At 33.8% G+C, this 12,123-nt stretch overlaps 2 protein-coding genes across 2 annotated transcripts in view; both read right to left on the bottom strand.

The window, feature by feature from the left end:
• The window catches only part of Smp_033260.1 (family C48 unassigned peptidase (C48 family)), a gene marked incomplete at its 3' end in the record, with an annotated part of 35,592 nt that extends 31,271 nt beyond the window's left edge, over positions 1-4,321 (bottom strand). The window contains exon 1 of the mRNA XM_018793721.1: positions 4,061-4,321. The remainder of the gene's footprint in view (positions 1-4,060) is intronic.
• Positions 4,322-9,739: 5,418 nt separating this feature from the next.
• Positions 9,740-12,123, bottom strand: part of Smp_140120.1 (hypothetical protein) — a gene marked incomplete at its 3' end in the record, with an annotated part of 38,078 nt that continues 35,694 nt past the window's right edge. Inside the window, exon 7 of the mRNA XM_018793676.1 lies at positions 9,740-9,871. The remainder of the gene's footprint in view (positions 9,872-12,123) is intronic.

The following is a 12,123-nucleotide window of genomic DNA, read 5'->3' as shown; positions in this document are numbered from 1 at the left end:
GTTGTGGCTCCCATAGTCCCGTGTTAGATGAACATGTGTTTGATTATTTAGATATACTGAAGGGGATTGATGCAGTTGCCTTCACTGGAGTCTTTTGCTTTCCTGGTGTTAAATCTCCTGGTGTGTGTTTTTGATACTGTGGGAATACGTGCCAGAAACATGAACAGGGGTGACGTGGTGGTAGTTTGGTGGTTTATTTTCGATTTGACAGAGTGATGTTGTTAACGAAATGTAGACACCCCGCATCTTCACTTTTGGACTCAATTCGCGTTAGAGAACTGTGAGTGGGATATAGATTGGATTAAGCATGTTTTATGCATGATGGTGTTGCTGCGCGCTGATTGGTTAGTTTTAAACCGATCAGCCCGGGCATATTATTGCAGAAAAATCTATAAGCTTCTTATGCATATACTATAAATATATGAACGATATTTAAACTATTGATTGCTGATTGCTGTTCACATACCATTGTTATTTTGAATACAATTTCATTCCTGTTCAACGTGTTCTGATTTTGGGGTCTTGTCGAGTGTCATTGGATAAGAATACTAAGCAATAGGAATAGCTGGGTCGTTTATATAGCAAAAATACAAATATAACATCCACACTCAGCCATACAAAAGTTCCAAGCAGCCACAGGAGAAAATGGCTAATCAACATGGAAAGATCGAACGTTCAAAGTATTCAATACATAAGAATGAGACAAAAATTGGCACTACAAAATAGGTTCACTTTGATAGGAGCCCCGCCTGATCAAAATTTATATCGCTATGATATTCAACGATCAATACATCGTTTTCTTTAAGAACATTCAGAACCCAAAACAACTGTCAACCACCATCAAAGCTATGGTCCTTAATACGACCGTCACAACAGTCCTACTGTACGGAGATAAAACTTTGAGACCTATAACAACATCATCAAAAATGCACAAGTATTTATAAACAATTGTCTACTCAAGATACTGAATTCCCGTCGGACGGATACCATCTGCAGAAACCTGCTGTGAGAGAAAACAGACCAGCTTCCATCTGAAAAGGAAATTAGGAAAAGATGATGAAAGTGGTGGATAGGATATACATTACGGAAATCATCAGACTGCACCATGAGGCAATCGCTAACTTGAAATCCTGAAAGGAAACGGAAAAGAGGAAGGGCGAAGAACATACTGTGTCTAGAATTGTAAGCAGACATCAAGAGAATGAATAACAACTGGAAATGATTGCCCAGAACAGGGTTTTATGGAGAATGCTGGTGGGTTGACTATGCACATAAAGTGCAAATTCTGAACTATAATAAATTTCAAAGAATTCGGGCATTTCACGTGACGCACAATAAATTAGGCAACATTTTTCTAGCTGTATGTCTAGACGAAATACCTTGAATTTCTGAACCGGGTAACTGCACTCCACCACAAACTCAAAGAATATACATACCACGTAGGAAAATCGTCTATTCATTTTTCAATCGTGAGCGTTCAAAACTCTAATAAATTCTCAATTTCCTTAGTGTCAACATTACTAACGCAGTCAACCTTGTTATTAAGTATTTCAGAAAACAATCTATGTCCACTGGGAGCACGCACAAACCAAAATCAGGGTAAATTAGAATGTAGTGGAGAATATTGGTAAGTACTTTCAAGTGACTGTTACAGTTAAAAGCATGGGTGGTTTATAAAACATATAGCTCTTCATAAGATGCCATTACAACAATAAAATACCGCGGTAATGGAATCGAAATATCTTGATAATTGATGTGATTTTCGTTTGATCCCTATGTCGAATTCATCATAATTGTAAGCTTAAGATTCCTTTCCGTTTTTTTAAACAAGGATCTATTTCCTCTGAGCCTTTCTTGCAAGCAGCCTCGTCAAATACATACAAATACTGGACGACTGTTCCGTCATATGGATTTTTCTCAAAAGTATATGTCTAATATCAATGGATAGAATCATATCGTCGGTTCAACAAACCAAACGGCCTAATCAGAAATTTCCAAAAATGGAAGTCCTCTTGCAAATTTTTCTCATAACTTGCAAGCCTAAATGTAGATAATCAGCGTAAATGTTGACAGGGTGTTTTCTTCAAATCATGAATGGTAAGACTTTAGACACACTTTACTTCCTCGAAAGTGGTATATGGAGTTTCCATTATTGGCCATAATTGGCTCTTTAATCTTAGCTAAAAAATATTTGTATTAAACCAATTTTTCAGAAAACAAGGGTTAACGTAAGCTGTTTGCCTGGACTAATTAATACATCACCATTACTTAAGTTTGTGTACACAGTCATCCATAATTTTTAGTTAACATAAATGAAAGTTAGGTTTTTAAAACTGTCCCCTTATTCCATTAATTAAACAAACCTGGTTTGAGATAAACAAACATTCACAATAGAACCCATGCTTTTAAATAATCGTTTCTCTTTTTAGATATTATAAGTATACATTGTAAAGTTTCTTAATTAGAGACTCTAAAGCATCGATATTCTTATAAAATATACTTCATCATTATTGTAATATTGTCGACTTCCGGTAACCTAGATCATCTCAATCAAAAGACATATTAATGTTATAGATAGGGAGAACAATTCGCTATCCTTGACGACCAACAATATGTAGTTGTTTTCACATAATTAATTGCTTTTATAATAAATCTTTTCATAAATGTGTGAATGATGGACTTACTTACTTAAACCTGTTACTCCCAGTGGAGCATAGGCCGCCGACCAGCTTTCTCCAACCCACGTGAATGATGGAGAAAAGCATGTATTAAAGAGTTAGTAAGTAGTCATATAAGTAGTCATTGAAATGATAAAATGGAAAGACTGAGTTACATTTTTAACTCAGTATGATCCTTGCTCAATATTATTTCCGTTTTATTTTTAAAAGTCATTATGATGATTATTCAGTGTAACATCTATTTCTTGTTTCCCAGTGTGAATGTCCTTGAACACTAAAATTCACGATCCCTTAGTAAAACCTGAGGACCATACAATAAATACGTCGTTTACAAAATGTCAATCAATGGTCTCAGACTTTACTGTTCCTTCATTTCCACAGTAATCCTTCTCTATTCTCGTTCTCCTCTTTTCGATCTTCTGAACCTTATGTCCTCAAGTGTTTCATTTTCGATTGATGATACATATTACTTATATCTATTGACATCAGTAGCACACACCACAGAACTATACTTAGCATAACATGTAGCCTGAGAATTTGCTATAATTTCATATATGTGAGTTTTTACTAATTAATGATGAAATTTGTGTATGAGTCAATATAAAGAATGCTTGCGTTTTCTACTACAGTTGTTGCCATGTTTTAAGGTTAATAAATCCTCACTTTGTCGAATTAGTCTTGGTGTTCTTACGTCGCTCAGTGGGAATCGCTGTGGTTCTTCATTTTCAAGTATAAGTAATAAGCAATACAGACATAACAACTTCTTTTATAGTACCAGGTGCAAATCATGGATAGCTATTAACGAAAATGGAACATAGATTAACTGAGAATTAATAATGCTATCATCAAAATAAACATATAATTTTTGAAGGATCAGGCATTATTTAAGTCGAATCTACAGACATTCTCCACTATGAACTGATACTGATCATTGAAAATCAGAAACTACTGGACGACTATCAACAGCATTCAACTATGACAACACATGTGACCTCTAATTTTAAATATTTGCCACAAATTACTTGACCGATTTTAGTTGCGTTGAGTTGACATAATGTAAGCGCGGATTCTTTACGAGTACTTTGCAAAAGCTTATTACATGACTGAGTATTAATATAAGTTAGTGATCACTTAAGAACCAAGCTATATGCTCTTCCCATAGATAGGGCAACAACTAAGACATTTGTTTAAAGTAAACGAATATTAGAGAACGAGACTTAAAAACTACATTATAACCCGAACTAGTATGGGACGTATCCTAACAAAGAACAATAAATATGTGTGTACGGAATTCTTGATTTTGGCTAATTAAATGTTTTCAGTAGTAAGCCAGAAATATTAAATTATATCTACTGGTATTTAAAAAAAAACTAAATACTTACCCGCGCCCCCTTCTGGCCATAGTAACATGGTGAATCCTCGTAGGCCCTTCTGGGGAAGAATGCTACATCAAAGCAAGGCAAAACTACTGGGGCTCAATAGCTGTTTTTGAACTTTTTGGGCAGAGTCATCACATCTTTCTTTTTTTGGGGGCAGACTCATTCATTCATTCTTTTTAAACCTATAATAATTATGCAATGATTCTTTGTAGCTTTCGTAATCAGTTGTGGGTATAGGTAAAGTGGATGATTAGGTTGATCTCCACCACCCTGGTTACTGCTCACATTAGATCATGAGAACAGTCCCAATATCCAAGAGGCACGACGAGGACGTGTGTGAGTCAGATTTCGCCTTGACAGAAATATTTTATCAGATAATGGATGATGCCAAACTATATTCAGTAAGATTATCATTCAATAATATGAAGGTTAATCAATTGGCAAATGATCTCTCTAGTAGTCTAACACCAAAAACAAAGAACAAAAACACAAATATCCTTCAGACAAAATATTTCTATTCAAATTAATAATAACACAAATGATTGATTTGTGCACAATATTATTGGTATAAAAAAACATTTTAAGCACCCCATTCAAAAAAAAAGGAATAAAATAATAGTTGGAGCTTAGCATGAATCGATCAAATCACATGAACTCGTTACAGTCTAGTTTGCTTTTGTTCTTTTTCTTTCAAACTATTTTACAAGATTATTGACTTTAGTAAAGTTGTAAACACATGTGATAGAAAGGTGAAATTATTGTGATACTTCTGTTTTGTTTTTTTGGAAGAGCACTACTTGTCCTTTTTGTTGTTAGGGCTTACAATTTTTGTTTTTTTTGGAAATTCTGAGTTAATTTTAATTTTATTATAGTGATGATTAAATGAATAAAAGTGCTAATCTAGTATGATATTTCAAATACTTTAATGGTTATAGTTTTGATTGTGGAACTGGTAAGAATTTTATATGGAACCACAGATCTTATCAATATTGTGAATATACCTTTGCTAACTAGTTTCATATAGTCAAGAAGATAATATGCCTATTGTGATGAACCAATCGAGCTATACTAGCTGGAACAATTGTTCCTAAGGTCTTACTATGCTAGACAGGTCGGTTGAAGAGTGATAAGATTAAAAGCAGCAAACCCAAGGTCCGAGAGCGAAGTCGTACTGCTGACTGTACAGAGGTGTAACGGCAATAAGGTGTTTCCTTCAGACAATCAGCATAAAAGCGATGTTGACATCCCTCAAGGAGGGCTGGGGTTAGAAAATGTTGACTCTAAAAACCCACACCTCGTCTTATCTCATGGATTTCTATCTCCAGAGGTAGGGTTTCAACAAGTACGAAGCTAACACGAAAATTACTCACAAAAAGGTCGTGTATGACCGACCTCAGACAGTTGTCCCTTGGGCACTGCGGTCACGCTCTCAGGTCACTAAGATCACTTCTAATCCAATTTCCTTTTCAGGTACCTCTAGAAGAACCCTTCCACGGTGTGGGCAACCGGAAGTGATAACTGCCCTCATGCTTCTAACAGCACTCAAGATCACTGTATTCATAATCAATTTCCTTCTTCAATTCCTATTATTCCTCCCACCTCGACTTTCAACATTAAACCTCCTCATCAAGTGTCACCATGGCTTTCTACTAGAAAAGCAAAACAATATTCCACGGCATTTTTGCATAGATATTACTAAAACTTTTCGAGTAGTATCAAATGAGTTTGACCTATCGGTTGATAGAAAAATTGATTATGGCTTAGAAGAAATAATATTACCAAGAACGAAAGATAAGTAGCCAAAAATTTATGATCAGAGACAGCTCACCGAGTTCTTAAACTATGATCTTATGCTTATTTAAGGTGTTCACAAAGGACTACATGGAATGTCATTATATCACATACTTTTTCACCAACTTAAATGACACCAGTTAAACATATATCATCATTAAGAGAAGTATGAAGTGATCTGTAAAGAACTAGAAAATCTAAAAGCGGCTGATCTGCCATGAAAGTGTGCATAACAATATGATTCCAATCATTAGGATTTGAAAAGGAATCACATAAATCGCTAGCTTAATGGTAATTTATATATTCAAAGTCATTGACAACCTTCGAAATTTCATTTTTAGGCTTCAGTATCGAAAACTTTGATAAATGAAAGGAAAGCTTCTATATGTTGTGTCGGGATTTGAACTAAAAACTTTCACACTAGTTGGACATCGAGTATATTGAAGATATCAAAATCATTCTTTTTGATCACAAGTCTGGTTCGAACGTTTTTAGAAGAGAATGCATAGTGTTTTGTTTTCTGATTTAATTACTAATGAACATTTGAATGGCCGATTAAGTAGACTAAGCGGAAAACTTTACCGCCAATTAGAATAATAAAGCACAAAAAACTAATGAATACAAGCTACCGATATGATTTAGACAGGGGTATGCATTTGTTTACCTTGGCTATGTAAATAGTACACTTATTTCTGATAGTACATCTAGAACTTTCATCTCTCATTTACCATGCCCCCAAATGCCCTGGTACGGCTGAGAGTGGGGAGAGTCCGCTCTCCCTCTCAAAATGCTCTCACATGGCCACGCGTATATAGCCTCTGACAGGGAAGTCCTACTCATTGCCTTCTCGCGGAAAGGGTGTTGTTTACAATGATGAGAGGACGAAAAGCAAATGTCCGGTGCTTTAACCGGGTCGGTGAACATGGATAAGTCCACCTAGGGGAGTTGGAAAACCCTGATTCCAAACCAATGGTATACATAGACTCCAGTATCCTGAGGGAACAAATGGCGTATGAATCAATCGTTTGTCACCGGCTACCAAGGGACTGCATCTCCTCACGATGCTCCACTGCCTTGTGGATCAGACATTCAGGTCAAAGGCTCGGGGTGTGGGCCCCTAAGAAAATCACTTGCTTCAGTTTAGGCACCTGGAGAGTATCAACTCCTACATTACTTATGATTAATTACGAAGTTTATCTCCAAAAAATAAAAAAGAACTTGAACATTGGATCAATCAAGGTAACCTGAAATTAATTAATCTAGCATAGATACAATTAAAGAATTGTGTTACAGAAAAGTATTTCATCATTAATTTTTTTCTTTATAGAATAAAACCCCCACAACGTATTACATTCCGGTTTTTTTTCTTTCAATTATCAAGATTGAAAACAAGTAAGGTATAAGATGTTCAACAAATTGAAAGATTATAAAGATAGACAGATAGATCAATAGACCAAACAGAGAGAAAGGCATCAAAAATGAAAGATTCGAACGTAACAATCGGCGGAGGGGGTGAGGGCGCATGCGCCGGAGCAAGAATAAATCAAAATAAAAAAATTAGGAAGAAACAAAAAAGCAGATACAGAATAAACCAAACAGGTAAATAAAGCAAATGAATAAAGCATAACAAAATAAAAAAGAACACAATTTCATTGTCTACTTCAAACTACTTCTTATACAATTAAAGTTTTTTTTTTTTACAAATAATTCATTGTATATAAATACATATCTGAACAATATACCTATGTAAAGTATACGGAAGTCGAATAGAAAGAGAGGGAGAGAAAGAGGGAGTATACAAAGAGAAAGGATATGCTTTTCTTTATATTTAAAAGTAAGTAGATAAACGAACACACACACACACAAGAAATGAATAAAACGTATAGACATGAAGAAAAAACTTCTCATCATCCAGACAGATACATTGGATTCTCCGATCAAACTGTTGACCTCTGGGTAAGATAGACATTACCGAAGGAGGTGGGATACAGTAAAAATATAAAAGCAGAAGGGATAACCAACAAACCAACAAATTCAAGTTCCCGCTAAGATAAAGAATTTTATGAAATATACCAAAAGGAAAACAGTCAGAAAGCAATACAAAATAATAATAATGATAATAATAGTAATGATGATCGTAAAAAAAATTGTAGGAATCACAATATTTAATATGAAACGAAAAAAAAAACCCCCAAAGCAAAACAGATAATGACTGTCTATAGAAAACAAGAACAAAAAAGAAGTGAACCAATAGACCAACAATAAGTAGATCATCATCAAACATGAGAAGATTCAATATATGAAATTAAATCTATTCCACAAATGGATAAATATCTGTGTGTGTGTGTGTATATGTGAAGTAATAAGAAATATATTGAATCAATCGTTTGCGTTTTGGACAACTGATGAACGACGCTAAACTACTATGTAATGTACAGTGTTAATTAGGTAAAATGTAGATATATGAAGAAAAAAAGATATTGAGGATTTGGAAGGCACTGAATTAAAAAATAATCTCATAAAATGTATAACAAAATCAAACGACAACGCTTCTTCACCACTACTAATTATCAATAGTAATAATGATAGGAGTAATTGTGTAATCATATTGACTAAAGGAAAATAAACACATAAACTGAAAACAAACAAACCTATGAATAACCATTACATGGAATGAAAGACTAAAATTTGTGTACAAACAAGAACAATGATAAATAATGATGATTGTGTATTGATTAATATTCAGGGGGTGGGGGGGCAGTGCAGTAGAGTAACGACGTAGCAAGAACCAATTTATACATCTTATATCGGTTTTTAATCCAGTTACCAAATGATCGGTAATAATAATAATAATAGTAATAATAATAATAACACAAACATGAACAAATGAAGTGAATCTGTTAAGTGGAACAGATCAAGTATACATCACACATAAACAGAGACATACACACACACACACACACGAACGGATAAAATAAACAAAATAGGTAATATGTCATCATCGAATATGTATTTTGTCAATTGAGTTTATTTGTGGCCAAATAAAAAGATAACAGGTCAAATAGGTTCGAAAAGTTAGAACAAAACTCTCTTAGAATCCATTCTAATATTGTAGTAGAATAAAAAAAAACAAAGATGTCCAAGAAATAACAAAAAAATATGACAACAGAACAGAATGAGGCAAGTGAAGCGTAGATGGATAACAGACAAATACACCAAAAACAAAAGGTATGGATGTGTTATGATGTGATTTTAATATAGAGTAATCGTTTACATATGTACGCTAGTGTTTAGCAACCTATTGATCACACACACAGACACACACATGGACCCCATAAATAAATAGATGTACATGTAGAAAAAAAAGTTAAACTGAACACACAAAATGTCAAAATTTACCCAAACAATAATCCACATGTACATCCATGTACATGTGGATTATTAAAAAATCGATTATAGTTACTAAGTAACTTAATAATAATAAAGTATGATTTTAAGAAAACAAAATTTAAAAAAAAGTCCTTTCGTAAATAAAGACAACAAGCAGAATATAAAGGATGAAATCACAAAGAACAGGATAAACACAATAATAATGCCCGGGAACAATTGAACACAAACAGAAGTCGATATATATATATAACTCCAAACAATTAGAGAATGTTTATAATAAGTGACATAGAAGGGAGGTGAGGAGAAAAGAAATTAACGAAGAACGGATTGAATAATATGAAGCAGAAAATCATGAAAAAAACTGTCAGCAGTCAGTCTGTTTGAAAATAAGGAAATATGTTAAAGTTTATTGTATTTTGATGTATTAAATATGAAGTGAAATACTGGAACAGCTTAGTAACATGACGGAAATGTTATAATAGGGATTTCATAAAGCTATCACTAAACATAGTTATAGAATATATAACTGCAACCTTGAGAATGAATCAACACATACATATAAGTGTTTGGCATTCCATTTGAATCATTTCGAAAGTATTCAGATTTCCTGTATAATTCAAAGTTGCTGAGGGTCTACAAACAAAGATAAGGCAACATTTTATATCATATATATATCAACTCATTAATAGAATGACAGTTATTTAGTACAAGAATAGATGTCTAAAGTTTCGTGTTGTAGAAATAAGTCAAGTGTATCTTATTTCCATATTTGAGTGGTTCGCTAAAACCTCTGGGATAGTCATTTCGGTTGATCTCAATCGTTATGTTCTCAATGTTCAAATGATGTATGATATTGATTACTTTTGACCGTTCATCCGTTAATTCAATGGACGACTGCCGATTACTAGTGTAGTTATTCATAACAAGTTTTTATCCAACCCATAACCTGCGTCATATTTATACTCTGCACTTGGGATCTTGATCTACACTTCACTGACACATTCAGACGCATGAAATGAAAGCTATAGTGAGAACAACACACCAATAGGCATTACCCACCTACTTAATGGAAAGTTAAATAAGCAAAAGTGCTAGATACAACACACTACTTGAACATCGAAAATGTGGTGAATAACTGAAGTCCTGATTTGCAGACCTCTCTAGCTCTGTCATTGTATTCATTATACGGACGAAAGACTACGTGCATTCCGAAATTTTTTCTGAGCTCCAATAAAACATTAGAAGAGTAAGACAATAATGAAAAGTACCCCTGTTTATTTAGAATATATATATATATATATATTCAACCCTTCTTAACAAAAGGATTATAAAAAACATCAGCAAGACGATTAATTGGAAGCTCTAAAGGAACTAGACTGGCACACATTTTAGCTTCTTTCTAAAAGAAATACCAGCAAATTATATCAAATTATATCCTATGCAAAAAAATCATTGTTGCAGTATTGCATGTTCTGTACTGAAAATTTTCTAAACAAACATACCATTAAGAATAAAAATATATTATCAATGTTAAGGGTAGTCCGATGATGACTGTTAGTGGAGTTTAGGACCCAATTCTGGGTCTCGTCGACTGGATGTATCTGCATCCCAGTGTTAATGTTCATTCCGGGACCTTGAACCCAATGCTTTTCGCTTCAAACACCAAAGTGTTATCCATTTACCTAATGAGTTCAGAAGGTCAATGGATAATCTAACAGAGATGAATTATCATCCCCATTGTTGGTGTCTTGGATTTCTCTACTACCCACTATATAACTATGCCTAAAAATGATTGTGACCAGCGATAGTATATAGACAATCTACTCAAGATGCACATAGTCCAAAAAAGACTTGATACCAACAACAGGAAAATTCTAACTCTTAAAACAATATATATATATATATATATATATATATATATATATATATATTAACGCAATACATTCCGAACATTCTGATTACACAGTAACTTAATGAAATAAGTGTCTAACTGGAAAGTAAGACACATAAAGTTTATCAGAAGAAAACAATATAAATCAGTTGGGACGAGAAAAGTACGAGTGGATAAGAAAGTTATTTTTAGGGACGTCAATGCTTTTGCTTCATATTACGTAATCAGTAATACTTATTTCATGTGATTTTCATATCCCTTTAAATGTAAGTTTTCATTTGACTTAATTTAATGTTGCTTATTATCTCTTCCTGTTCCCAAACTTGTTGCAAATGTAGGGGAGTTTCTAAGTATTGTAGAGCTTTGACAGTTTAAATCATGAACTGATCTTAGTTTGACCACAGTTGATAATCTGGGAACACCAGACGGTCATTTCTTTATGTTATGGAACTCTTAAGCAGTGCACATCCACGAACCCACATCCGGGAACCAGACACAAGACCTTCTATGATCATTGACTGATGAACTGTTTTGATTGGTTTAATATTTTCATACACTCATAAAATTATTCCTGTATATTAGCGTAAAGTCTGATGAAAATCAAATTAAAAACAATGTTGTTCCTTTATGTGTTGTTCCTAACTAATAATAACAAAATTATCAGTAATTAGATCGTTATCTGAGGATTAAACACCCCAACACTATGCTAATAAGAGAGATATTTGTTGAAATATACTCCTGTCATTAGTTATTGATCATACAAAGTCAATACTAAAAAAGTCATCGAACGAAAATTCCGAAGATGAATCCTCTACAAGAAAATTGTGATAATTAGCGAATGATTTTACATTATTTACGAATTTCTGATTGGATTGCGTATTAATCGTGAACTGACGGTCATCGAGGAAAAAGACTGGAAGCTTGAGAATGGCTGAAAACGACATTGCTATGAAGGGATTCCATAGGTCACTGGAGCGTAAATAAAAGTCTAACA

The sequence above is a fragment of the Schistosoma mansoni genome (genome assembly GCF_000237925.1).
Source record: "Schistosoma mansoni, WGS project CABG00000000 data, supercontig 0199, strain Puerto Rico, whole genome shotgun sequence".
NCBI lineage: Eukaryota > Metazoa > Platyhelminthes > Trematoda > Strigeidida > Schistosomatidae > Schistosoma > Schistosoma mansoni.
Note: the sequence above shows the minus strand (reverse complement) of the source record. Positions and strands in the feature narration are given on the sequence as shown.